Source organism: Lolium rigidum, chromosome 6 (genome assembly GCF_022539505.1).
Source record: "Lolium rigidum isolate FL_2022 chromosome 6, APGP_CSIRO_Lrig_0.1, whole genome shotgun sequence".
NCBI lineage: Eukaryota > Viridiplantae > Streptophyta > Magnoliopsida > Poales > Poaceae > Lolium > Lolium rigidum.
In genome coordinates this window covers 287,901,606-287,928,040 of record NC_061513.1, presented here as the reverse complement: position 1 = coordinate 287,928,040, position 26,435 = coordinate 287,901,606, and the positions used below count along the sequence as shown (strand labels likewise).

At 45.8% G+C, this 26,435-nt stretch overlaps 2 long non-coding RNA genes and 1 pseudogene across 2 annotated transcripts in view; 1 reads left to right on the top strand and 2 right to left on the bottom strand.

Annotated features, from left to right (window-relative positions):
• Nucleotides 1–21,153, top strand: part of LOC124659598 — a 37,592-nt gene extending 16,439 nt beyond the window's left edge. The window contains exons 3-4 of the long non-coding RNA XR_006989634.1: nucleotides 10,240–10,243; nucleotides 21,059–21,153. This is a non-coding gene — a long non-coding RNA (uncharacterized LOC124659598). The remainder of the gene's footprint in view (nucleotides 1–10,239; nucleotides 10,244–21,058) is intronic.
• LOC124659602 lies at nucleotides 7,038–9,922 on the bottom strand. Its single transcript, XR_006989639.1, has 3 exons — nucleotides 9,853–9,922; nucleotides 7,351–9,260; nucleotides 7,038–7,241 (listed from the first exon to the last, which is right to left on the bottom strand). It is a non-coding gene; the product is annotated as an uncharacterized LOC124659602 (long non-coding RNA).
• A 4,438-nt stretch (nucleotides 21,154–25,591) lies between the features above and the next one.
• LOC124659594 lies at nucleotides 25,592–26,042 on the bottom strand (annotated as a pseudogene).
• Nucleotides 26,043–26,435: the final 393 nt, after the last annotated feature.

Sequence of the window (26,435 nt, the reverse complement as noted above, 5' to 3'; positions counted from 1 at the left end):
TTTGAAGCGAAAATATCGACACCACCAATCCCGGTGGCTCCAAAGGAAAAGGAACCTCTCCCGCTCGTATATTGCAGCCACACCCCAAGTGGTTAGCTCGGTGTTAGTTGTCGAAAGAGAAGAAGAAGGGAAAATCCATGGAGTACAGCGACCGCAGTATACTTCGTGAGCGAAGTCTTGTCTCCCTCAAAACAAAGGTACCCTCAGTACCAAAAGCTAGCATATGGAGTGTTCACGACAGCACGAAAATTGCGCCACTATTTTTCGGCACACCCGATCATAGTGGTCAATGAAGCTCCTTTGTCAAATATACTGAACAACCCAGAAGCTACGGGTCGTGTCTCCCTTTGGGGAATAGAACTTTCCCCTCGGGACATCACGTATGAAAAAAGAAAAGCAATAAAGTCGCAAATACTACCAGACTTCATCGCAGAGTGGATGGAGTTACAAAGTACAGGACCCCGCATTTATCGAGAACCCGGACTATGAACTTCGATGGGTCCAAGAGGCTTGAGGGGGCCGGCGCAGAGTAGTACTCATATCACCCGAAGGCGACAAGTTGAAGTACATCCTTCGGATGACGTTCCCTAACGCATCTAACAATGAAGCGGAATATGAGGCTCTCATACACGGGATGAAGATGGCGAAAGCACTGCGGAGCAACTCGACTAAAAATCTTTGGCGACTCACGCTGGTAGCTCAGCAAGTTATGAACCAATGTGACGCAGTCAATGATAGCATGATGGCATACAAGGAGGTGTACAATGAGCTCGAGAAATTGTTCGATGGATGCGAAGTAAAACATATTAGCAGATTGAGCAACGACGAAGCCGACGTTCTTGCAAACATCGGGTCGCAGTGCCTTGCAGTCCCACCAGGTGTATTTTGGGAGGAGATAACAGAGAGATCTACTGAGACGACAAAATCAAAAAAGAAGGAGAAGAAACCCTCGGGGGCTATCAAGGAGAAGCAAGAGGAAGAAGAAGAAGAGCAAGACCTGGTCCTAGTAATACAGATACCATGGATGCAGCCATACATATCATATATCCTCAGGAAAGAAATACCAGATGATCCAGTTGAGGCAAGGCGAGTAATCCGACGCTCCAAAGCTTTCACGGTGGTTAAAGGAGAATTATATAAGCGAAGTATTTCAGGCGTCTTGCAAAGGTGCGTTACACCCGAAGAAGGAAGAATAATTCTAAAGGACGTACATGAAGGAATATGTGGCCACCACGCAAGTAGTCGAGCTATCGCAGCCAAAGTTTTTCGGGCAGGATTCTACTGGTTGACAGCAATAGAGGACGCTAAGGACATAGTACGAACTTGCGACGCGTGTCAAAGGTTTGCCGCAAAACCTCACTCTCCAGACAGCAGAGCTAGCACCAATACCTTTGTCATGGCCCTTTGCACAATGGGGACTCGACATGGTTGGCAAGTTACACAAATCGTCGCCGGGAGGAAAGGAATACATGCTAGTAGCCGTCGACAAATTCACAAAGTGGATAGAAGCAAAGCCGATAAATTCACCGGACGGAGCATCCGCAGTAAAATTCATAAAAGACCTCGTCTTCAGGTTTGGAGTGCCCCACAAGCATCGTCACGTACAACGGCAGCAACTTCACGTCCAATGAATTCAAAGACTATTGCGAAGAGGTGGGTATCAAGCTGAACTTTGCATCGCTTGCACACCCTCAAACCAATGGGCAAGTCGAGAAAGCCAATGGCATCATCCGCAATGGCATCAAGAAGCGCTTGCTAGGACCACTAGAAAAAGCTCGACATACCTGGCCCGAAGAACTACCAAGTGTGTTGTGGAGCATCCGAACAACTCCAAATACAGCGACACAGAAACTCCGTTCTTTCCGGTACATGGAGCGTAAGCGATACTACCAATCGAGATAGAGCACAACTCTCCACGTGTCGCGGAGTATGACGAAGAAACGTCGAGGAAAGCATTAGAAGATGATGTGGATGCACTTGATGAAGCTCGAGACGAAGTATTGTCTCGAGTAACCAAATATCAACAGGACTTGAAGAATTACCACAGTCGACGTTTGCGGCCAAGATCTTTTCAGGTGGGCGACCTAGTTCTTCGGCTCACGCAGAAAAGTCATGAAAAACTCGAGTCACCGTGGCTCGGCCCTTACATCGTCACGGAAGTAATCGGAGGAGGAGCATACAGGATAAAGGACAAGAAGACAGGGGTGGAGGAGCCAAACCCCCGGAACGTGGCGCAACTCGAGCGGTTCTACGCCTAGAGTCGAAATATAGTCCTTGTAAAACTTCAATGTAATGAAACGCCCGCGAGTTTTCGAGACGCACTCTTTTCCTTTTTCGGGGCACCGAGTGGGGCCGGAGAAGGTTTTTAATGAGGCGGGCTCGCGGTGCTGCAATATAATAAAGATAGTGGCTATATCACCTTCTTCTTTGTCAACGCGACCAAAGTCATCGTTCCGACGAATTTCAATATAGTTCATCGATAAAAGAAGAAAAAATCTTGCCTTGGTATTCAAATACCTCGTGAGTCAATAAAAATACAAAATAGTACTCAATAAAAGCTCGGGGGCTCACACTTGCCTTCAATATATAAATGCCTTGGTCCACAACCTCGCAAATATACAAATATAGAAAAAGTCACCGAAATGCTCGGGGGCTACTTTGAAAAAAGAAAAATTTCGACAATGGCAAATATAGAAAATGTTGAGTCTACAGTCAAGCACAAGTTCTTGGCTGTAGCCTCGGGGGCTACTCCCATCAGGAGCGCTGTTCGCGCATCCGATAAAAAAAGGAAAAACAAAAAAGAAAGAGAGAAGAAGGAGGAAAGAATATCAAGAGATAATGGCAATATAGTGACAAGGTGGACTAAAATGTTGAGCCTACAACCAAGCACAAGTTCTTGGCCGTAGCCTCGGGGCTACTCCCATCGGGAACGCTGTTCGCGTGCCCGATGAAATTGACAAAGGAAAAATAGAACAAGCAAGAGAATATATTTCGAGTTATCAGTAACTCTCCATATACTCCCATCGGGAAAGCAATATAAGTCATATTTGACTCAATAAAATGTGCCATTCCAGCAGCCGGAAAAGCACTCGACAATATATTCTCAGAACGCCGAAGTTGCGATCAATTTCGAATGCCGCAAAATTGCGAAGGTAAGACCCCGGACCTATTCTGCTGGGCGTGGCATCGCCGAAGACCGCGCTCTGCTACTTTTATCCGTATCAACGGATACGAAGAAAAATCCCGACGGACGCGTTAGGTACTCGATAAATTTAACCGGGACTCGACGAATGGTAAGACCTTAAGCGGCGCCCGTCGAAGTTTACACCAAGCATCCCGAAATCATGTCCGGGGACGTGATTTTGAAGTAGGTTTTTGCGGATTGCCACTAGAGCAGTTAACTAGTACCCGATCCGTCGGATGAACTAGCCCCAACTACCAATATCCCTGTACAATATAGAATTTTGTGAGAAAAAGTATGAAAGTTAGAGCTTTCGAGTAAAAATAAACGATAGAGATTTTCCCCGACTCTATGATTCAAGCAAAATCTCGGGGCTACCGACATAGGCATCCCAAATGGGCCTGCCTAATATAGTACCCGGGGTTTATTGAAGGCCCACTACCCGAAGAATAAGAGGACTCGAGAGCCCAAGATGTATTTAAGGAAAAGATAGAGTTGTAATAGGAAGTGTTATTTGTAATCTGGCGGGATGAGTTAGAAACCGTCCCGGACTATGTAATCCTTGTATAGCACGAATCCCTCGGCTCCACCTATATAAAGGGGGGTCGAGGGACGAGAAGATCATCGAATCATTGTCTGCAAACCCTAGTTTTCATATTCGTCGAGTACTTTTCGGCTGAAACCTTCGAGATCTACTTGCCCTCTACTTCTAACTAAACCCTAGCCTATAATCCATAGGCATTGACAAGTTAATCCCTTGTCAATAGGTGTAGCACATGTTATGTATACTTATCAATTCTTCCACCACAAATAAATGATATATATATAAATGTTTTAACCTAATTCCTTAGCCAAGGTATCAAATTATTAGCAATTATCCATACAAATGCATTACGCAGGTTAGCTAAGCAGTTCAAAGTTCAAACATTATATTCCTGTGCTAAAAATAGACAAAGGTAAGCATGTGATGACTAAATCAAAGAACAGAGCTGGAGGGCAGCAAGACCTACAACTGCTCATGAGGGGCGAGAGGCTGCAGCCTGCAGGAAGCAAGGCATCAGCACCATGACTTATACAGAGGGAAAGGACAGAATATAGGAGCAATTGGAATACAAGTTTATTTACAGTATATATATATGTGTATGTGTTACCCTGCCATTGACATTATATTATGCATGCTGCACTAAATGAAATGACACCCAGAATTAAATGATACATCTTGAACCATACAGAGATGGGTTGCACTTCAAGAATTCACAGGCAACAAACAAAGTTCATATATAAATATTTAGAGCATTACTTGGAGTAGACATCAACTCATTGCACCACACATACAGGCTATATGTCGGATCAGGGACAGCAAACAACCAAAGCATCAACAAAATTTCAGTCTCAGATTCTCAACTAACTCAAGAAAACAAAACTTCTTAACGTATGACCTCGACCAACTCATCTATCACACAGGAGCATCAACAGAATAATTCCCATCAATTAATGTACATACCAGCCATTACTCCGTGAACCCTACCTGAACACTATCATCCACCCAAGACAATGCAAAGATCATGTATAGTTCCATATATAACACATGAAAGTAAAACTCATATACTGCTTCAAGCATGGATCACTAGCATGTTTCATAAAAGGATTACACAGGTAAAATGTCTGCACAAATCAGCTGCCTAAGTTTCTTCAACAGTTTGCCAGCTGCTTGTCGCAGCTTGGGAGAAGAACAAGGGGCACATGCCAGCCTCTAATCAGGTGTTAAGGGAGATGAAAACTAATGTCTCCAACTTCCAGGGTTTTAGGTTTTGCTTTGCTAGGAGAGACGCTAATAAAGCGGCACATGCTAGTGCTCATTCGGCTCTTTCCATTAATTCCTTGGTTGTTACTTTTGAACAAATCCCTGGATTTCTGATTGAGCCTGTTCAATCAGACCGTTTATCGTTAATGGAATAAAAGCCTGAGCAGTGAATGTAAAAAAAAAAGTTTCTTTAACAGTGATAAAATGATTCAAGAAAGAAGTCCACTTATACAAAAAAAAAAAAGGAGAACCACCAAAGACAAACAAGCCAGTGGCAACTAAGCAATTGTGTGCTCATTTACAACTTTTCCTGTAAGTAATGAATTGTTGGAAGATTAGACAATCACAAATTACCTGCCAACAAGTACCTAACCACATTCCTGTAATTAAATTCCAGATTTACAAGAGTTTTTAATATTCAGATTTACAGCTCAAGTTGAACTTAAATTCCAAAACAATGCATTCACCAGAAACACACAACTATGCATCCATCTGTTGTAAAATTAGAGGATCACAGTAACATTTCTCTTATTATTATTATTCATTCATGCCATCATCGGAACCAGAAAAAAAGCAATGTTACTCGCTCCCCAAACAAAGCTAGAACCACACCAAATGAGAGCTATTTCTCGCTAACTAAAAGAGCGATTACCAGAATCAGAACATACAGATTAAAATCAATCGCTTATGTCACCGATAGAGCTATATATGAGAAACCACACCTCTTTTTACACAATTCAATAGAATTTGCAATAATAAAGAAAAGATAACCAAAACATAAGTGATACCATTATCCGTTAACATACATGTGCATCAACTAAAAGAGCGATCATCAGAATCAGAACATACATATCAGTATCAATCGCTTATGTTGCCGATAGAACATCACAGCCGTTGTGCCTGCCTTTCCTGCGAGCAGGCTCGACGCTCTTCTGGCTCCATGTTTAGCATAAGCCCAGTAGCAGCAACTGAATCTAGCTCTCGCTTGGCTCAATAGCCTGCATAAAAGCGGAAGGAAGCGTGAACTTGGCATAGTCTTGTCAGCTTCTCATGAGCATGTGGATAGATAAACATATGCCAAAAGCAAATAATGTTTCATCTAAATCGCAACCTACAAAGAATACCCCTTGGAATGCATAATACATCAACCAGGACAATATGCTCGGCGTTTGAGCTAACGAGCTGTAACAGCCCTCGAGGATTACATACAGTGGCTAATATATATCCCAGGAAACAAAGATTGCCTACATTAACAGTTTCACGCTTCCAAACAGTAAACTGGCATGCTTCCAACTAGAAATGACCCCCAACTGCAGAGGTTTCAAATAGCAGCGTGCAACACTAGTATAAGGAGAATAGTCCATCTCATGTAAAGAATGCAGAATTAAGTACAATGTACATATATGGATACATACTTAAGCCTGAACTGAGCAATACCAACCATTCCTATATAGATCAATCGAAGATAAAGACCACACAATACCAACCAGGGGTATTCATAGCGAGATAACAGCAAGTTTAGGCCTATAACTCAAAACGATCAATTAGCAGGACTACATATTAACCAGGCCGACATGTTAGATTCTTAGACACAAGCCTTAGAAACTAGGTGACCAGACGAGCAGCATTACCACAATTCAAATAAGCGTCCTTGGCTCAATGGCCGGAGCATAGTACAGCCACAGAACACATGGGAGCCAGAGATTGTAGAGGTAAACCAATAGCTCACCTGACAGTTTGTAACCAAGGCCGGGCGTCTCCGCCAAATTCAAAACATCCTGTAGCCTCAAAACAGGACATTAGCGTAAACATTTCAACAATGGAAAAAGAAGCAAACTTTAGCAAGTAAATATTACATGACGGTGTTCCAATGATTTGAACAAAGAGAATTAAATACAAACAAGAAAGAAGAAAAGGATTCCTGGTCACAGCAAACCATGTATGGATTATACAAGTCAATGAGAAAACAGAGTAGCGCAACACCAGATCACCAATCACAATACTGACTCTCAAAACACGCAATATTTACCATCAAACTAAGCGACACAATCCTAAGTATACAGGTGCAATCAAGCAGGGGATACTACCTACGCCACTCCAACATGTCGCTGGGCAAACAAGCAACCCACAATCAGCACCAGCGGCTCCTGCTACCCAACCGGGGTCCATCAACCACGCCGAACAAAAAGGAATATGAAATTGGCAGCTCACCTTGCAGATCACGTGCTACTCCTTATGGAGACGCTACGGGCTGCCCTTTAGCCAAAAAAAATACAGTACATTCACGAGATAGTAGAGATGGTTTAGAAGGTACCTAAAAAAGGATTGCAACTAAAGTCCAAATGAGTAAAAATCTTCACTCTACCTTTCCACTGGTATCCATGCCATTTCCAAACCATTGCAGCCAAGAGACAAAAGTGCCGTAATTAACATAAGGAAAACATAAGGAAAACCTATTGAGGAAACAAATACAGCACGACATTCTTCAGAAATAAGCATGATTCTTAAGGATCATTGGCAATATTTGAGAGTGACAAGAAAGAGCTCTAGCTGCAAATAAAGTGAAAAATATATGACCATGGATACTGCAGCCTATCTGCTTGACAACTCAACAGAAATAGTGAAAAACAGACCACATGTGTAGTAGTATTCTCTTCTTATTATTCATGCTATCATCAGAACCATAAAAAAGCAAAGCTATTCTCTCCCCAACCAAAACTAGAACCACAACAAATAAGAGCTATTTCTCACTATATAAATAGTGATCATCAGAACCAGATCATACAGATCAAAATCAATCGTTAAAGTCACCAATAGAGCTATGGGAAATCACATATCTTCGTACACAATTCCATAGAATTTCCAAGATTAAATCAAAGATAACCAAAACATAAGCGATACCATCTTAGAACACATACAGATGCATCAAGTAAATATGCGCTATCGGAGACCTTATGTTCTAGGGGAGGCAGGTGTAGCACATGTTCTGTATACTTATCACTTCCACCATAAATAAGTGATAATATATATATATATAATATTTTAATCTAATTCCTTAGCCAAGGGATCAAATTATTAGCATACAGATGCATTACACAGGTTAGATAAGCAGTTCAAAGTTCAAACATTATATTCCTATGCTAATAATAGGCAAAGGTAAGCATGTGATGACTAAATCAAAGAATGACGGCTAGCGCAATACCAGATGACCAATCCCGGTAAACACTCTCAAAACACATAATATTTGAATTGAAGCAAATAGTAAAATAAAAAATATGCAGGTGCAATGTGCAAACTGCCCGCACCACTCCAGCATGTAGTTGGGCAAGCGGGCAAGCCACGATCAGCACCGCTAGCTCCTGCAACCCAAACCGAAACGCATCAGGACGTGTTTTTCGATCAAGAGGGCTCCCTTCTTAAATGAAACCATGTTTTGGCAAAGGCCACATATCTCAGATTTAAAGCTAGAAACAGAGCAAGAAAGAAAAGAAAGAAAAAGGCTACAAGTTCAGTCCCGAAAACTAAAGATGAACATTGACAGTTCCAGGACTAAGAGACTACAAGTGATCAGAGTCATTGCTTTGCTGCACTCATGTGGTGATCAAGCATTGCCTGGAGCTTTGCCCTTGTGACTTCCGGAGGCAGCAGGTGCATCTGCGGCTACCACCACCTAGAGTACCAGAACAGAGACATTACGAAGCTTGTAGAGACCTTGGCGACGCTGCATGGAGTCGAAGGGGTGACAGGAACGGCGAGAGAGAACTCAGCTAGGAGGTGATCAAAGAAGCATCATGCCTAGCATCAATCACCCCCACGGCAAGGCACAAGGGGACTTGACCAGATGCAGCACCCGTTTGAGTGAAGAGCTCCATTTGTGCCAGCATGGGTTCTTGACAAGGGTTAAATACAAAATGTTTTAATCTAATTTGTTAGCCAAGGGATCAAATTATTAGCAATTATCCATACAGAAGTACAGCAAAAACTTTACAGAAGGCATCCGGTTCTTTTGGGATAATTGAAAGTACAGCAAAAATAATCCTAAAAATATCCAATTTTCCCTCGAAAAAATCAGACAAAAGGGCCATAATATCTGTTTTTACCACCTCCCAAAACTTTTGATAAAACAAGAAGGATAGCCCTTTCGTTATCCCACATCAATGAATCGAACCACACCAAATCAAATCAAAGAGAAGATGGTGAGTACACCTTGCAACTCACGTAGTACTACTCATTCTGGAGGTGCTCCAGGCTGCCCTTGCCAACCATGGCGAAACCCTGGGGCGTACAAAGAAAGTCGAATCAGATCATGTAGTACAAAATCTCCTGCTGATAGTCGAATCAGCTTCTCTACTGAAGCAAGGACAGAACGGGAATCTAGATGCATGTGCCACCTCCTGGTCGCCGGTGCCCCCGCGGATGCATGCAGCAACGCACCGCAACGCGCTCCCTCGTCCACGCGCACTAAGCAAACCGGCGGAATCGAAGGAGCCGCGCGCGTCAACTAAATATGTGCTATCGGAGACCTTATGCTTTATCGGAGAAAGGTGTAGCACCTGCTCTACGTACTTATTAGTTCTTCCGCCATAAATAAATGATAGATACAAAATGTTTTAATCTAATTCCTTAGCCATGGTGTCAAATTATTAGCATTTATCCATATAGATTCAGTTCAAACATTATACTCACATATGGTAAAAATAGGCATGCAAAGGTAAGCATACGATGAGTAAATAAATCAAAGAAGAACGACTAGCACAATACCAGATGACCAATCCTAATATAATCACTCCCAAAACACATGATATTTGCATTAAACCAAACGCCAGTAGTAAATACAAAATACGCAGGTGCAATGAGTGGGAACTACCTTCACGGCTTCACCACTCGAAACAAGTAGCTGGGCCAGCGGACAAGCCACGATCAGCACCAGGCAGCTCCTGCAACCCGAACCGAAGCGCATCAAAAATAAGCATATATATATTTATAATCTACTATATAATTATAATCTACTATATATTTCATGTTGGAATCAAACATAAATATATTTATAATCTACTATATTTAGTTGCCAGATTTAGTTCTTATGCTATTTTCTTAACCAGAAGTAGAGCAATGTAAAATCATGGAGCTAATTTCCCAAAAAGGAACAACAAATTGGCAGCTACATGCAGATCATGTGCTACTCCTTATGGAAGGAGTCAGGCTGCCCAGACAAATGCAGTAGATTAAGTAGATAGTACACATAATTCAGAAGGATAGTAAAAACGGATTGCAACTGAAGTCCAAATGAGTACAAATCTTCAGTCAACCTTGCCACTGGGATTCCACACCATTGCAGCCAAGAGACAAAATTGCAATACCATTATTTATAACATGAGGAAAACATATTGAGGAAACAAATAAAGCACACCATTCTTCAGAAATAAGCATGATTCCTAAGGATAATTGGCAATATTCGAGAGTGACTAGAAAGAGCTCTAGCTGCAAATAAAGTGAAAAAAATGACCATAGATATTGTAGCCTATCTGCTTGACAACTGAACAGAAAAAGTGAAAAACGAACCAAAAGTATTCTCTTCTTATTATTCATGCCATCATCAGAACCAGAAAAAAAAGCAACGGTATTCGCCCCCAACTGAAACTAGAACCACAACAAATAAGAGCTATTTCTCGCTAAATAAAAGAGCGATCGTCAAAATCAGAACATACATATCAAAATCAATCGCTTATGTCACCGATAGAGCTATATATGAGAAATCACACCTCTTTGTACACAATTCCATAGAATTTGCAAGAAAAATATGAAAGATAACCAAAACAAACGTGATACCATCTCGGAACACATAGAGGTGCATCTTGTAAATATGTGCTATCGGAGACCTTATGCTTTATTATGGGAGAAAGGTGTAGCACCACCGGTTCTGTACACTTATCAGTTCTTGCGCCATAAATAAATGATGGATACAAAATATTTTAATCTAATTCCTTGGCCAAGGTATCAAATTATTAGCAATTATCCATACAGAAGAATCAGTTCAAACACTTAGTATTTGAACTAGTAAATCAAAGAAGGATGATCTAGCGCAATACCAGATCGATGACCAATCCCAGTAATCACTCCCCAAACAACATAATATTTGCATTGTTTTGAACTAAAAACACCACTAGTAAATGCAAAATACGAGCAGATGCAACGAGTGGGAACTACTACCTTGAGCACTCGAAACATGTAGCAGGGCAATTAAGGAGGCGAGCCGCGATCAGCACCGGCAGCATGCATCAGGACGTCCTCCCCACATCGATCAGCAAACCGAACCGAATCAAAGAGAGTATGATGGCGCGCGAGTTCACCTGGGCTGGAGGGAGGCAGATCATCGTGGTACTTACTAGTCATTCTTGAAACCCTGGGCTGGGCGCACGAAGAAAGTCGAGTCAGATCGTGTAGTACGAGTAGGGAATAAATCTGCTAGGATTAGTCGGATCGGGTGCTGTACCGTAGCAAGGACGTACGGAGAGGGGATCCAGAAGCTCGTGTGGTCGCCGGCGCGCGCTCCCCGCGGCTGGAGGTGGATGCAGCACTGTGTACCGTGGCGCGCTCGGTCGTCCGCGCGCACGAAGCAGACCGGCGGTGTCGGATGGACGCGCATGGTGTCGATGAGCAGGCAGTGGCGGCGCCATGGCTGCTCCTTGGCGGCTCCTTGTTCGTCTGCGAGGATGGGGCGGCGGCGCTTGGGACGAGGGGTGGTGGGGGGAAGCCGCCGGCGGCAGGTTGAGGTGGTGCAGGGGAGAAGGTGGCCGGCGACCGTCCGTCGATCTGATCCCGGAGAGGTGCCCGCGCGTCGAGGAGAGGTGGGGAGAAGAGACGGCGGCGGCGGCGGCGAAGGTGCTGGTGGTTGGGGAATCGCACGCCGGCGAGGGAGAGTGAGGACTGAGGAAAGTAGCCCCCCGATGGCAGGGCCTTGATTTTCGTTTTCTCTTGCCAAAATGCGTTTGACTGACGGCTTGATTTTCGTTTGGCATACATAATACATATATCTAGGCCTTGGCATGAGTAATCTCTAGGCGTTGGATCTTTTTGGACGGTTGGGATCACCGATCCGGGTGAGGCAAATTGTGTCATGTGATTAGCTGAAACGAAGCGTCCCGATTACTAGCGATTACTATACTACTGTATTATTAATGGGATGCCGATTAATTAGTCCTCCAGCCTAGCAGCAATGCACGCGCTACTTCCGTTTGGGACTTGGTCCATGGGACGCTGATTAATTCTCGCATGCCAACTAGCTCTCAATGTGCTACACTACTAGGTCGTCCCTCTCCCTCGGCCGGGCCGATCCGAAGCCACTCCGCCGAAATAGCCGGCCGGAGGCGGTGGAGGTGAAGCGCCGGAGTAGTTACGTTATATTTTCTTCTAGGTTTCTTGTAGATTTCCGGCTCTATGCCGTGTTCTGGGCGTATGCCCCGTAGTGGTGGTGGTGCCCTGGATCGGCGCCAGATCCAGGGCCTTGTAGGGCTGCTCCTACTGCTGCTCGAGCTCCTATGGTTGGAGAACAGCGGAAGGAGGAGCAGAGCCACCCTCCTCAATAAATCGGCGGTGGATCTCTGTTGGTGCTGTGGAGGCCAATATGAGATCTTTCTCCCGACCGGCCGCGGCAACGAGGGAGAGAAAGAAGAACTCTTGGTGTTTCTTGCTGCGGCCCTTCTCTCGGCCGGCCTTGGTGGCGAGGGAGAGCAGGGAAGCAGAAGAACTCTCTCTGCTCCGACAAGATCCAGGTTCGTCCAGCTCTGCTGTTGGAGGGGGTCGATTTGCATCTTCTTCCTCTCTCTGTCTCGCCATGGAGGTGCTGGGAGAAGAGGAGAAGTTGCTGCGGTCACCATCTGGAGCAGGTTGTTGCCTGAAGGGTGCTATTTCCTCGAGCTCAACCACACAAGTGCCATCTGAGCTCATGTGATCTTCTGCCGACAGGGCGGCGAAACTACAACCTCCACGACGGAGGCCTTCTTCGAGTCGTTTGATCTGAAGGTGACCAGCGGCTTCAACTCCTCGTCGGAAATGGAGCTATCGAGCATAGTGCTCCGGTTCCTCGGTGGCGACGCCTTGAGGACGCCAGCGATTGGTGGTGGCGGCACTCAGGGACCCGATTGCTTTTCCACTTTTTGTCCCAGGGTGTTTTCTGTAATTCTAGAGGGCCCTTCTTCAAATTATTGGTTTCTCAGGACGAGGTGTAAATTTTACCTGCTACGTATGGATGAATGAATTTCTAGGGCCTTCTAGGCCCTTTCCTTGTGCAATTTTTTTTTCTCGCACGCCCTTCCTCTCCCAGTAATTGCTATAGCTAGTACCTAAAATCATGGAGGAAAATTCCACGCGATTTTCAAGTGAGCGCCCCATTACTATTTGCTGAATCGGTGATTCTGGCGCGCACGCCATTACTGGCGAATACTATTGCTTTGTCTCCCACCAATTACTATAGCTGCCTCAAATCATGGAGTACTCCTATTCCTCGCGCGAGATTTTCAAGTAAGCCTATTTATTTGCTGATTAATGAAAACGAATCGTATTCCCTTCACACTTGAATGAGAAGGTATACCACAAAGTGACAAAGACCAAGATGATCAATTAATATACCCAATCAACCCCGGAAATTCTGCTTTGACAAAAAAAAAAGACCCCGCGTCGCTCCGAACTATCGATTATTCTGCCGAGCTACTAGTATAACCAGCAAAGTGACCGTGCTGAGTGACAATATTTATTTTTTTGAAGCGTACAATTTTTTCTCTTCTTTACTTTGGCTAGAACATAGTAGAACTTAGATGATTTCGCTTTTTCATTACTCTTCTTTACTTTGGCTAGAACATAGTACAAAATATTCCATCACCATTTTGAATAATTTCAGCGTTTTGGGGCCATGTAGTAGAATTGATGCAGCAGCTTATTTAATTAACTACATGTCGTCTCCTGATATCTAAGTCACGTGTATGATGGTACATTTGTCGCGGCGATTCGAATTTCATTGCTTACAAACACTACACCCGTTTCAAAATACAAGCCACTTTTATTATAAAGCTAATTAGCTTGCTGAAAAAACTTATACGTCCAAACTCAGTAACTATAAGGAATGCTAAATAAATAAATAAAAACCCTTACACAACCAACATGAGCAAACACAACTCTAACTTCATAGGATTAGTATATAAGGAGTTTGATCCAAAACAAGAGTACATGCTCAAGCATGTTAAATTTAAATTAATCTCCAACACGAAAAGGAAAAAATAAACATGCTAAATCTATACCATTGTCAAGCCATGGTCACCATGCATCCCGAGGCCGCCGCCTAGTGGCGTGGCCCACCGTTCGAGGCCGCCACCCTGACATCCAACACCCAGACCATAGAGCAACCCCACATGACCGCCGCAAACCCAACGCACAACGAGAGTTAAGAAAGTCCAAGGCAGAGCCTCCAAGAATGTAACGACGTGTGCGTCGCCGCCACCCGCTCTAGAGGACCTTAGGTTTTTCACACTTAGATACTTAAGACACTCGCATCAGTAGAGAATTGCATTTCCCAAAATGATGCAATCGGAGAGGAGAACGAAACCCTAGGGTGCCGCCACCATCGACACCTAAGAAGAGACGGCGGCGGCGGCGGCGGGCGCGTGCCGGCGGCGAAGTGGTTGGGGAATCGCACGACGAGGGAGAGTAGCGATTTTCGTTTGACTGACGGAAGCGACGGCTTGATTTTCGATGGCATAATATATCTAGGCGTTGGATCTTTTTGGACGGTTGGCAATTACTATATTTTTAATGGGATGATGATTAATTAGTCCTCCAGGCACGCGCTACTTCCGTTTGGGACTTGGTCCATGCAAAGCTGATTAATTCTCCCACGACCATTACTATTGGCTATCGCTTCCTCTCCCAACAATTACTATAGCTGCCTAAAATTATGGAGGAGAATTCCACGCGATTTTCAAACAAAATTATCCCGGAAATCCTGTCTAGGCTACAAATGATCCCGCTCCGCGCACCGCGCAGGACTCTCTGCATTGGTGGAGATAGGAAATTTTACGAGGTTGTGCCACTCTTTAAAAAAATATTTTTTTCCATCACATAATACAAAATGTTAAAAATCTCGAAAAAATATACAGAATGTTACCCACAAAAAACAATGTAACTAACATAATCAATCCTTACAATATTTGGGACATATTTGGACTTGATTCTCGCTTTCTCGTTCTGTTTCTTTGGGACATATCTGAGCATTCGATCTTTCTACACGGTTGAGATCATCGATCCAGTTGAGGCAAATTGTGTCCTGTGATTTGGCCCATACGAAGCGTCCCGATTAGCAACTATTAATGAGGTGATTAATTAGCAATGCACGCGGCTAAGTTTCTCGGGTGTGCGCGCTTTGCGGACCTCCGTTTGGGGACTTGGTTCATGCAGTGATTTTCGCACGCCATTAATTAGCTCCATTGTCTTTTCTCCCAGCAACTATATATAGCTACCAAAATTATGGAGCATTCCACGCGATTTTCAAGTAAGCGTGTTACTACTAGTATTTGCTGAATTGAAACGAATCGTTGCACGTACACTTGAATGAGATGGTGCGAAAGGACCATGATGATTAATTTATATACCCAATCATCCCGGAAATTCTGTTTGGGCCCAAAAATGACCCCCGGACTCGAAAATATAATACAAACTGAAGCATGTTAAATTTAAATCTACAACACTGATAAAAGGAAAGAAAAAAACATGGTAAACCTAAACCATTGTCGAGCCATGGTCACAATGAATCCCGAGGCCGCCGCCACTCCGATATTCAACACCCAACAAACCACAGAGCCACCCCACATGACCGTTGCAAACCCAACGCACAACGAGAGTTAAAGAAACTCCAAGGCGACGCCTACAAGAAGGTAACGACGTGTGTATCGCTGTCGCTAGCTCCAAAGGACCTTAGGTTTTCACCCTGCGATGCTTAAGACACTCGCATCGGTAGAGGATTGCATTTCCCAAACAACGCAATCGGAGAGGAGAACGACACCCTAGGGTGTCGCCATCGTCGGCACCTAAGGGCGAGGCTTTCACCTGGAGTGCAATTTCGACCGCCAAGCCCTAGGGCCTGGGCAATGGGGAAGCAAGCCTAGTGGTGTGGCTCTGCCGCCGACCGCATATCCATCCACATGCCGTGGCAACATATCCGGGGCCGCCACCCCGGCTTCCTTCCTACCGTGAGGACAAATGCATGGCACTGCCGCCCGTCGCAGCAGCAGTAGCACCTCACACTATGGAGACCTGGATGAACACCTAATGCCGCAGCTCACCCTATGCATTCACTGTTTAAGATGGTTTATGCCGTTTTCTTAACCCGGACCACTGGCTACGGTTCTGACTGGGCTGGTCTGGTTTAAAGTGTTTACACATGAGATAATACCACTGTGTGGTTTGGGTTGGTTACACGGTGTGAACCGTTTGAGACCGGGAAAATGAGCTTAAACATTTATTGCTGACTCTGCAACGACATGCCAGATCGACGTGGCGGCGTGTCCGACCTCGCAACAACTAGATTAGACCTTGCCAACGCTGAATCCGTTGATTCATTGCCGACTTGGACCAAATGTCATCCTTTTTAAAGGAGGGGAGCTCGGTGAATTCTATGCAAGGTGGAGGCAGCGTGGTGATGCAAGGGAAGGTGGCACGATAAGCCAGGGGAGCACGGTTGGCGGTGGCGAGGCGAGGGGAGCTCAGTGAATTCTATGGAAGGTGGAAGAAGCGCGGTGATGCGAGGGAAGGTGGCACGACAAGCCATGGGAGCGCGGTAGGCTGTGGCGAGGCGAGGGGAGCTCGGTGAATTCTATGGAAGGTGGAGGCAGCGCGGTGATGCGAGGGAAGGTGGCACGACAAGCCAGGGGAGCACGGTAGGCGGTGGCGAGGCGAGGGGAGCTCGGTGAATTCTATGGAAGGTGGAGGCAGCGCGGTGATGCGAGGGAAGGTGACACGTTAAGCTAGGGGAGCGCGGTGGGCGGTGGCTATGCGAGGGGAGCGTAGCGGGGATGCGAGGGTAGGCACGACATAGCAGGTAAAGGTAGTGCGGGTGTGGTGTGGGTGAGGTCTCGAGGGTGAGCGGGAGGGTGGGGTGCGGGTTGAAGGAGAAAATTCTTGAGGCCGTGAGGGTGAGTGTGAGGATGGCATTGCTTCATGAATATTACTATCCTAGAGGAAGATTGTGAATTTATAATTCAAACAACTAGTTCGAGGACATCGACCCAATTCTTCTAAGAATTTGTTCTTTTCTTTTTCTTTTTTTCATGTTGGTATGACCTATATCATAAAATAGACAAAGAGTAAAGTTACATGCAATCACCTTTTTCAAGTAAAATCTAGGAGACCCACGAGATAGGATTATGACCTTGGGAGTCTTTTAATATTTTGGTTTATGCTTCCTGATGTTAAGTTGGGGATCTCCAATTTTTTTTTAACTAAAAGCATAATTTTTTTTCTACACATTGTAAACATTATGCTTACAATCTAAAGATCACGCCCTAATGCATGACTTTTGGTCTTCCAATTTTTGTAAATATCATGAGATGACAAGATAGTGTCTATTATACATTTTCGAGTTAAATAACCAGGATTCTATAACTGTTGTTAATCGTGTTGCAATCTTAGCTAGTGAATTTGTTTCATCGAGATTTTCCGGGAACCTAGCGCTATCGTAAATCGTTCATACAACCATCGCCACACCCCCGTTTCGGCAAACCAAGACGCCTAGGCTCAAACCCTGACACGACAAGGAGGACCTCGACAAGGTGATTGCATTGGCCGGGCGATAAATCGCTTGACCCAGTGATCACAACACCTCGATGTCTACATCTAGTGAAGCTCGGATGAAAACTTCTTTGCTCTAGTTCGCCGAGCTCGGTAAGAGATATGTACCATGCAGTTTGTGTGATTGATTCAATCAATAGTGGGGTAGGATTCCCGCGCAGGATTTGGCCAAACGAATTTGGTTTTTGGGCCGAGACGTAAATGCTTTGAGTCCAATAGGCCGTCCGATGCTACCCAACATTTCCATTCACAGCTCCCACCCAACGGAATCCAGATCGAAGGCGGCCGCCGCCGCTCTTCCCCGTCGCCGGCCACCTCCCTCCCCTCCCCTCCGCCGTCCCCTTCTCCATCCGGCCAACCTCCAACCGCTACCGATCCCCACGCACAAGATCGGCCTCCGCCGCCACCATGGACTCGCGAAGGACAGAGGCGGCGCCCCCATGAACCGCTGCGCGTCGCGGCGGCTCGTTCGACGGCGCGCTCGTGCGCTGCTTGGATGGCGCGCAGCGCTCCGTCGAATCTGCTGCCCGCGTCTCGCGCGTGGCTGACGGGTGCTTTCACGCCGGCGAGGTGGTGCACGCCGTCCGGACGTGGCGGCGCAGCGCCACCGTTCTGCGCTCCGTCGCCGCCGTCGACCAGACCGTGGCCTCGCCGCGCCCTGCTCCAGGGCGTCGCCGTCAAGGTATGGTATCCAAACCCTAATCTTAATCCATTTTTTCCCCCTGATTCAGTTTTCTTGACTGAAAAATTGCTTCTTTACAGAGCAGCAGGAGGAGGAAGGAGCTCGGTGTCGTAGCAGTTCTCACGAAGAAGGTCGTGCTTGCTGTCCCGTCTAATGCATGTATTTGATTGATTGTATGCGTTGGCTGCTTCCCTTGAACGGTTTAGCCCCATTGATTTATAGCTAGGACCTGTAAAACTGTAAACTATAATAAACTAGTTTAGACGTGGATGCATTAGTCAGGCTCAAGTTTAGCCAATTATTGAACACTAATTCTTTTGGTGTAATATGGCCATACTAGAATACTGCAAAAACAAGGATAATCATATAGCACCCGTGCACAAAAAGTTGTCTGAATTCCCAGTCTTTTTTTCTTTAGGCTGCAAATACATTCAGTAACTTGTGCAGTGCATGGAGTTCAGATGAGTATGATAGTTCATACTGATTATTCGGACAAGCATGTTTTGTTTTTGTACAGCCCTCAATCAGTCTTTGCTTCTTCCTTGCGACCTTTGGCTCGCTTCTAACTGACCCTGTCGACACCGTGTTGAAAAACTATCAGATCAGTAGAGAAGTTTTGTTGAAATGTTCAGATTTTTGGGTGGCTATTTCTGCACCTCCTGCCTTGCACTCACGTGCATACATACATGTTTGCACCTGAAGCTTGAGCGCTGGGTTTTGTTCTGGCACCGATGCTCAAGTTTTGCTCGCATATGTTGCAATTATAGGGCGTATTTAAGTACACTCTTATTGCTTTTCTTTTCCACGCATATTCCTCCATTGACTCAAATTTTCATGTGCAGGGAGCTTTGCTACCCAGACTGCGCTGCTGACGGAGCAAGGATGGGGTGTCTGTGGAGCTGGGCCAAGGGAGCAGCGCTGCTGGTTCGGGGGCTGAAGCCGGTTGACTATTGAGTGCGACCTACCTGGGGCCAGCAGGGCAAGTCGGGCATCGCCAGGGGCAAGCGGCGCTCTGTTTCTCTTGAGGCGTGGTAAGAACGGAACGACGCTCTCAGTGGATTACACTGCCTTGCATGTATTGGGATACAGGTTCCGTTGAATTGTGGATATTTTTGGTGATTGTTAGCGATATGGTTATTTAGTGACATAATAGGTCTTCTTTCTTGGTTGGTTTTTTTCATTCTCTAGTTTACGAATATGCGGTGCTTCAACCTTTAGGAATTCGTGGTGCTTTTATGATACTGGAATGTGCTGTTGGTCGTGTTGTTGAATCACATGGTTTCCATGATTCAGCGCTGCCTGTTTTCTGGTTTGCATTTCCTACAAATTTCCTTTGCTACAATCATATATCATCTGTGCTATTTAGTTCAGAACTATGCACATGTTGTCTTTTAACTGGAGTTCAGTTATAAATGTTGTGTCCTTGGTTGCTATGTGTCACTTTCATGCATATTATTGTTCTTTTAATCATCACTAGTATTGATCTGTACTTGTTTGCACAATATTAACTTTGTGCTATAATTTTTTGACTAGGCGATCCTGTCGACACCCTGGGCGAAGGGAGCAGTGCTGCTTCACCTCCACCCTCGCTGACGTGAGATGGCAGTGAGTTCAACACGCCGCTACCGTGGCAGTGGTGGCCTCTCAGCTGATTATTTTGGTTCCCCTTTGGTGTTGCTTCAGCCATCGAGGGTGCGTTCAGGTGTGCATCTACATTCGTTGATGTTCTGTTTCTTTGGGGGCTGCAGAAATTCTCGATGATGTTTGTATGCCACATGGGTTGTGCTGTATACACTAGTATTGTCTGAGTTGAAGTATACTAGTATTTGTTGTGCAGGTTCGAATTTCCAAAAAAGAGGGAAGGTCATGACAAAAATTTCAGTACTCCCTAGCTGTTGTCTTTAGTTGGTATATATTCCTTAGTTGCTATTTCGTCCTAGTGGTTTGGGCCAGAATTTCAGCTTGGTCCAGCTCTAATTTTCATCCAAAATATTTGAAACCATCGGACATGACAGCAGCAGCAGGAAAGCGATGGCGGCTGTGGTTGCAAGGGGCATCAGCAGCGCGAGGAAGTAGCAGTGGCTGTAGGAGGCGAGGATGATGCTTGCATTTCAAACTGTTATTTTCTTTGTACTAGACGCTATGGAGTGGCACTGCTATGGTTTGATTCTGATTTGAACTGTCATTTTCTTATATACCAGGACTGATTGCATGAACTTCCATGCTGTGCATCTTACTTTGGCTGGACATTCACTGTTCAGTTGTGTGGAGTTTGTGTTTAGTTAAGGCCTCTGATCGAGTTATCATGTTTGGTTGGACTAGTGAGTTGAGTTTGGATGCATAAATAGGCGTGTCATGTGCCACACTTTTTACTGTTCTGTTATCTGAATTATGGTCTGGATGTGCAAAAGAATAGCAAGGTCATGGCAAATTTTTCAACACAATTGCTGATTAAAGTTGCATCGGTTACTTAGGTGAACGAAATACTATTGTTTCTTGAATAAATTTGCTGATGTAGAGCTGACCACCATCATGTGGTTTTTTCTTGTTTTGCGAGGATATAACCAGTAAGTGGACATGCACGGTGGGCGGGTAGCAGGTGGTACACCTGTCGCAGCGCTGCGGCTGCCCTGCGGAAGCCGGTTGACTATTGAGTGCGACCTACCTGGGGCAAGCAAGGTGAGTCGGGCATCGCCAGGGGCCAGCGGCGCTGTTTCTCTTGTGGCGTGGTAAGAACGGAACGGCGCTCTCACTGGATTACACTGCCTTCCATGTATTGGGCTACAGGTTCCGTTGAATGGTGGATTTTTTGGTGATTGTAGCGATATGGTTATTTCGTGACATAATAGGTCTTCTTTCTTGGTTGGTTTTATTCATTCTCTAGTTCACGAATATGCGGTGCTTCTACTTTTAGGAATTCGTGGTGCTTTTCTGATACTGGAATGTGCTGTTGGTCATGTAGTTGAATCACATGGTTTCCATGATTCAGCGAGGCTTGCTTTCTGTTTTGCATTTCCTATAAATTTCCTTTGCTACAGTCATATACCATCTGTGCTATTTAGTTCAGAACTATGCACATGTTGTCTTTTAACTGGAGTTCAATTATAAATGTTGTGTCCTTGGTTGCTATGTGTCACTTTCATGCATATTATTGTTCTTTAAATCATCACTAGTATTGCTCTGTAATTGTTTGCACAATATTAACGTTATGCTATAATTTTTTGACTAGGCGTTGTCTGGAGCGGCTGGAGCTGGGCGAAGGGAGCAGCGCTGCTTCACCTCCGCCCTCGCTGACGTGAGATGGTAGTGAGTTCAACACGCCGCTAATGTGGTAGTGGTGGCCTCTCAGGTGATTATTTTGGTTCCCCTTTGATGTTGTTTCAGCCATCGAGGGTGCGTTGTGGTGTGCATCGTCATTCGTTGATGTTCTGTTTCTTTGGGGGCTGCAGAAATTCTCGATGATGTTTGTATGCCACATGGGTTGTGTTGTATGCACTAGTATTGTCTGAGTTGAAGTATACTATTTGTTGTGCAGGTTTGGATTTCCAAAAAAGAGGGAAGGTCATGCCGCAGCCTTGGCCGAGCATCTCGGATCCTAGTCAAGTTTGTAATAATTTCGTGCCAGGAGGTTGTTTGGCGCACATTGTATGTCTGATGCCGCGCATGCGGGTTTGCGCACCGGCTGCTTTGCCTTGACATTGGATGAAACGCCTGGGATCTTGTTATCGAGAGCTTTGGTCTGGTCTGGTTGCAGTAGAAACAGAAGAGGTCTCGTGTGGCAAGCTTTGTTGTTTGTTACTAGCTTTACTATTTCTTGTTAACTTTTTTGTACTCTGTCTGATCCATATTAGTTGCCACTAAAATAAAATAGATGTATCTACAGTTAGAATGTGTCTACATATATCGATGTTGTATATTGATGTCATGTACTCCCTCCGTCCTAGTTCATTGGGCTCACTTAATTTTGCATCGCGACCAAGGCAATATTTGATTGGATGCTAAAACTCTCCTGACACTTGCCTCTTTCCAGCCAGATGTACTCCCTATTTAATATAGGAATGCTAACAGACTCATGCTAATGCATTCTCACGGGCATGCATAGGCCAGTTTTATTTCTTGCCTTAGTTATCCACCCCACCCGCATGCACTAGGTTGCTTCAACAAGGTTAAAAAAAAGGAGAAATAGAAGGTGAAGAGTAATTAGAGGGGGTTACTACTTGTAATTAAATGCATGCAGGCCTTAGTATAAAGGTATTATGGGACAAATATTTTTTCAGATTGGGCCCTGTGAACCGGGACGGAGGGAGTAGTATGATTTGGAAAATCGTCTAGATTTTCGTGAGGCTTGTATACAATTTAAGGAGGGGAATCGTGGTCAGCTTGAACGGGAAAATGTAGCCGATTTTTTTCTAAAATGTCAAAACGTCATCCGTACGTAGTGTACATGAGGTGGGCCATACATAATCTGTTGAATCAGGGGCGAGCGAGCGTGAGGTGAAGCATTGATCCGTAGTGCCTCCTCGATCCTGTATCCGGCCCGAAACGAAACCAGACGCGATCGAGCGAGCTAGGTTTGCGACTGAAATCCTGTAAACCTCGATCGTATCCTGGCCGGAGTCTATTTGCTTCTCCGCGCGCGCGAGAGAGAAAGAAAGAAAGAAAAAAAGACCAGTACGTCGGGGCAGCACGTGAGAGAGAAAAGAAATCCGCGGGACAGATCTTGGTGGGCCCGCCCGCGGTGGTTTTTGTATTAATCAGGCGCACCCCATGGAGACTTTGCCAGGCTGGCGTGGAAGGCCACGACGGTCGTCGATGAGGCGGTAGGTGGGTCGTCGCTGCACGTGACGCCGAAGGTCGGGAAGCCGCAGATGGTCAGGTCACCGCACGTCGCCGGCTGCGACTGCGCGGGCGAGGCGCCAAGCAGAGTTCGCGGCAGTCCTGAAGCACGTGAACGCCCACGGCTATCTCGAGCCTTAGGTAGCAGTTGAAGCCGAGCACGGCGGCCACACCGGCTTGGGTACCATCGAGGTAGTGGCACTCAAAATCTCCGTTCATTATCGGGCACCCTTCCAGGTATTGCGCCGAGTCCCTGACGCACTGGGAGCAGTCACTCGCCCTGTCCCTCGGGCAGTGCGCCGAGCTAGCACTGTGCTCCCCCGAGCAGTACTCGTGTTCGCGGCGGCTCCGGCGCTCGTGGTCGCGTCGTTGGATGGCACAAGGGACTGCGCCAGGTTGCCGAGCTCGTCGAGGCCGAAGAATTTGGGGTACGCGACGCCGCCGTCGTTTAAGGTGAAGTTCAACCGCCGGAACTTTTCGTCGAACGACGAGGAGGTGTTGGTGTTGGAGTAGGACAGGAGGCAGTCGTCGCCCCAGATGCCGGCGCTCCAGCTGTAGGTGCAGTTCTTGGCCTTCATCTCGGCCACGGTGGACTGCAGGCACCCGAGGCACTGCTGCGGCGACGGACGGTCGGCGAAGCAGAAGCCGCGCACGAACGCGGGTGTGGGCTCGAGGCCGAACTGCAGGGCGGCGAAGCCGGTCGGCGCGGCCGCGGCGGGGACGGCGTCGAGGATCGCCATGAGGTTGGCACGGAACACGGGGGTGCTGATGTCCAGCTCGTCCGTGGGGCACAGGGTGTAGTAGCTGCCGGTGATGCCCGGGATCGCCATCACGGCGAGGATGCAGAGAAGCATGTGCGTCGGTAGGCCGATCGATGTTATCCAAGACTTCCAGTTATGTTCCTTATGTAGTCATTATACTCATGTGAGTACTGAACTTGGTTAATTATCAATACAATTAATGCTCAGTGCTGGGCGACATTGCCTATGGTAGCCGACAGCGGCCGGCTAATAATCGAATTAAGTATGATCGCCAAGTGTCGATTAAAGTTTCAACAAAGCTTGATCATACGATTCTCCAGCTGACGGAGGCCAAAAAACTTCGCAGTTTGTCGAGCTATCTGCCGAGGCCCACATGGATAACCCTAAACCCTGAACCCAATTACGAATGTCACATTTTTAAATTTTGAAAAATGTAAAATAAATCAGGAGCGTATAATATGTTGTATAATATGCATCGGCAAAGTTTCATTCAAATATATAATAATATGTGGCCTACAAAAAAAGATAAATGATGTGTGAAATTTTACGGAATACGTTTCACTTTGGTCTTTTCTTTTCTCCACAGTTCTACGGTTATATTTTGGTACGAAATTTTGTACATGTACAAGATACAACACAACCCATGCCCATGATTTATTACATTTTTTAAAAATACGAAAATGTAAAAAATCGATATTGGTGCAAGCGTAAGTAGTTACGGAATATTCACTCTACAGCTTGTTGCTTTGTTTGTTTACCTTTTTTTTGTCCGACTGACTATTAGATTACGGATACTACTAATTTTCAGTCTACTCGAACTAATTTAGTTCTTTGTACAATGAGATCATCAAGTATCAGTTGCAATTCAAGTTACATCTCAGTATTAGCCCAGATGTCGAAGCAAATCTGTTGGTTCTTTTCTATAGTTGCAACCTTACCCTGGCTTGCAACTGAAAAAGTATCATTTGCAATTTCAAGTGCACAAATCATTATGTGAATCTGTCCTTGCAGAAATCTACTAAGCACTAGGTCGCAATTCTTTTCGGGGGCATCAACATCAGAGCGATGATATTGTCCGAGTCAAACAACCCTACCGATCCACCATGTCCGCCACCACCGCCACTGTTCAACACGCCTCCGCCTACGAGATGGAGAGCTATATACTGCCCCCGAACGGAAAAACTGGTCCAGGTAGTTAATTTTGTAACCAGATCTCATAAAATTATTTTTCTCCAAAGGTATGATCTTGCTAGATTTGGGAATCGATGGCACCGCTCACGCCTCAAAAATATTTCTTGCACAAGGTCAGAGTTTGCAAAGTATTAAGACCAAACAATTTGTTTTTATTTATTTTTCAGCAAACTGGAGCACGCACACAAGAGTTTGGTACACAACTACACAGAACTGAACACCGATGCGAAAAAAGGGAATTAACATGAGAAGCGGCAAATGGGTGTACTCGCACTCACACCGACCAAGCTGGTCCTTATCGCTCAACCAGAGATCTCGATGGCCTTCACCTCGGGCTTCTTGACCTCAGCCTTGGGCACGGTGACGGTGAGCACGCCGTTCTCCAGCCCGGCTTTCATCTCATCCACCTTGGTGTTCTCCGGGAGGCGGAAGCGCCCGACAAACTTGCCACTCGCTGCGTTCGACGCGATGCCACTTCTCGTTCTTATCCTCCTTCTCCTTGGTGCGCTCGCCGCTGACAACGAGCACGTTGCCATCCTCCACCTCCACCTTGACCTCCTCCTTCTTCACGCCAGGAAGATCCGCCTTGAACATGTGTACCTCAGGGGTCTCCTTCCAGTCCATGCGAGCATTCGCGAAGGCGGTGGTGTCGGAATCCAACATCGCAGGGACGATGGAGCGGAAGGCTTCGAAGGGGTCAGCCCAGAGGTCGGCGAAGGGGTCGAACACACTGCTCCTTCTCACGATCGACATGGTTGGTGTGTTGCTTAGGTTTTTTAGAGGGGAAAATGAAGGGGTCGAAAAGATGTTGGCCGCTCTTGCTAAATGTGATTTGCACTGGCTTGAGTTGAGATGGATTCGAATTGATGGGGAGGCGACGGGGTACTTATAATGTCGTGGGGTGCCGGTCGTGAAGCATCGCGAGTTCTCTCGAGTCGACGAGGGTTTGGTTCTGTTTTCCTTTCCAGCTCAGCGTTGCTTCTCTTTGTTTCTATTTTCAGCCCAGGAAGGAAGGGCCTATCATGCGTTCTAGAGCACTCTCCAGCCTACTGTCGGTGAGTGGACCTTGTCCTTTATGTCTGGAATGGACTGGTCCTGTGGAAAAACGAGAGATATCGAGGTGCTTCACGATTCACGAACTCCCGA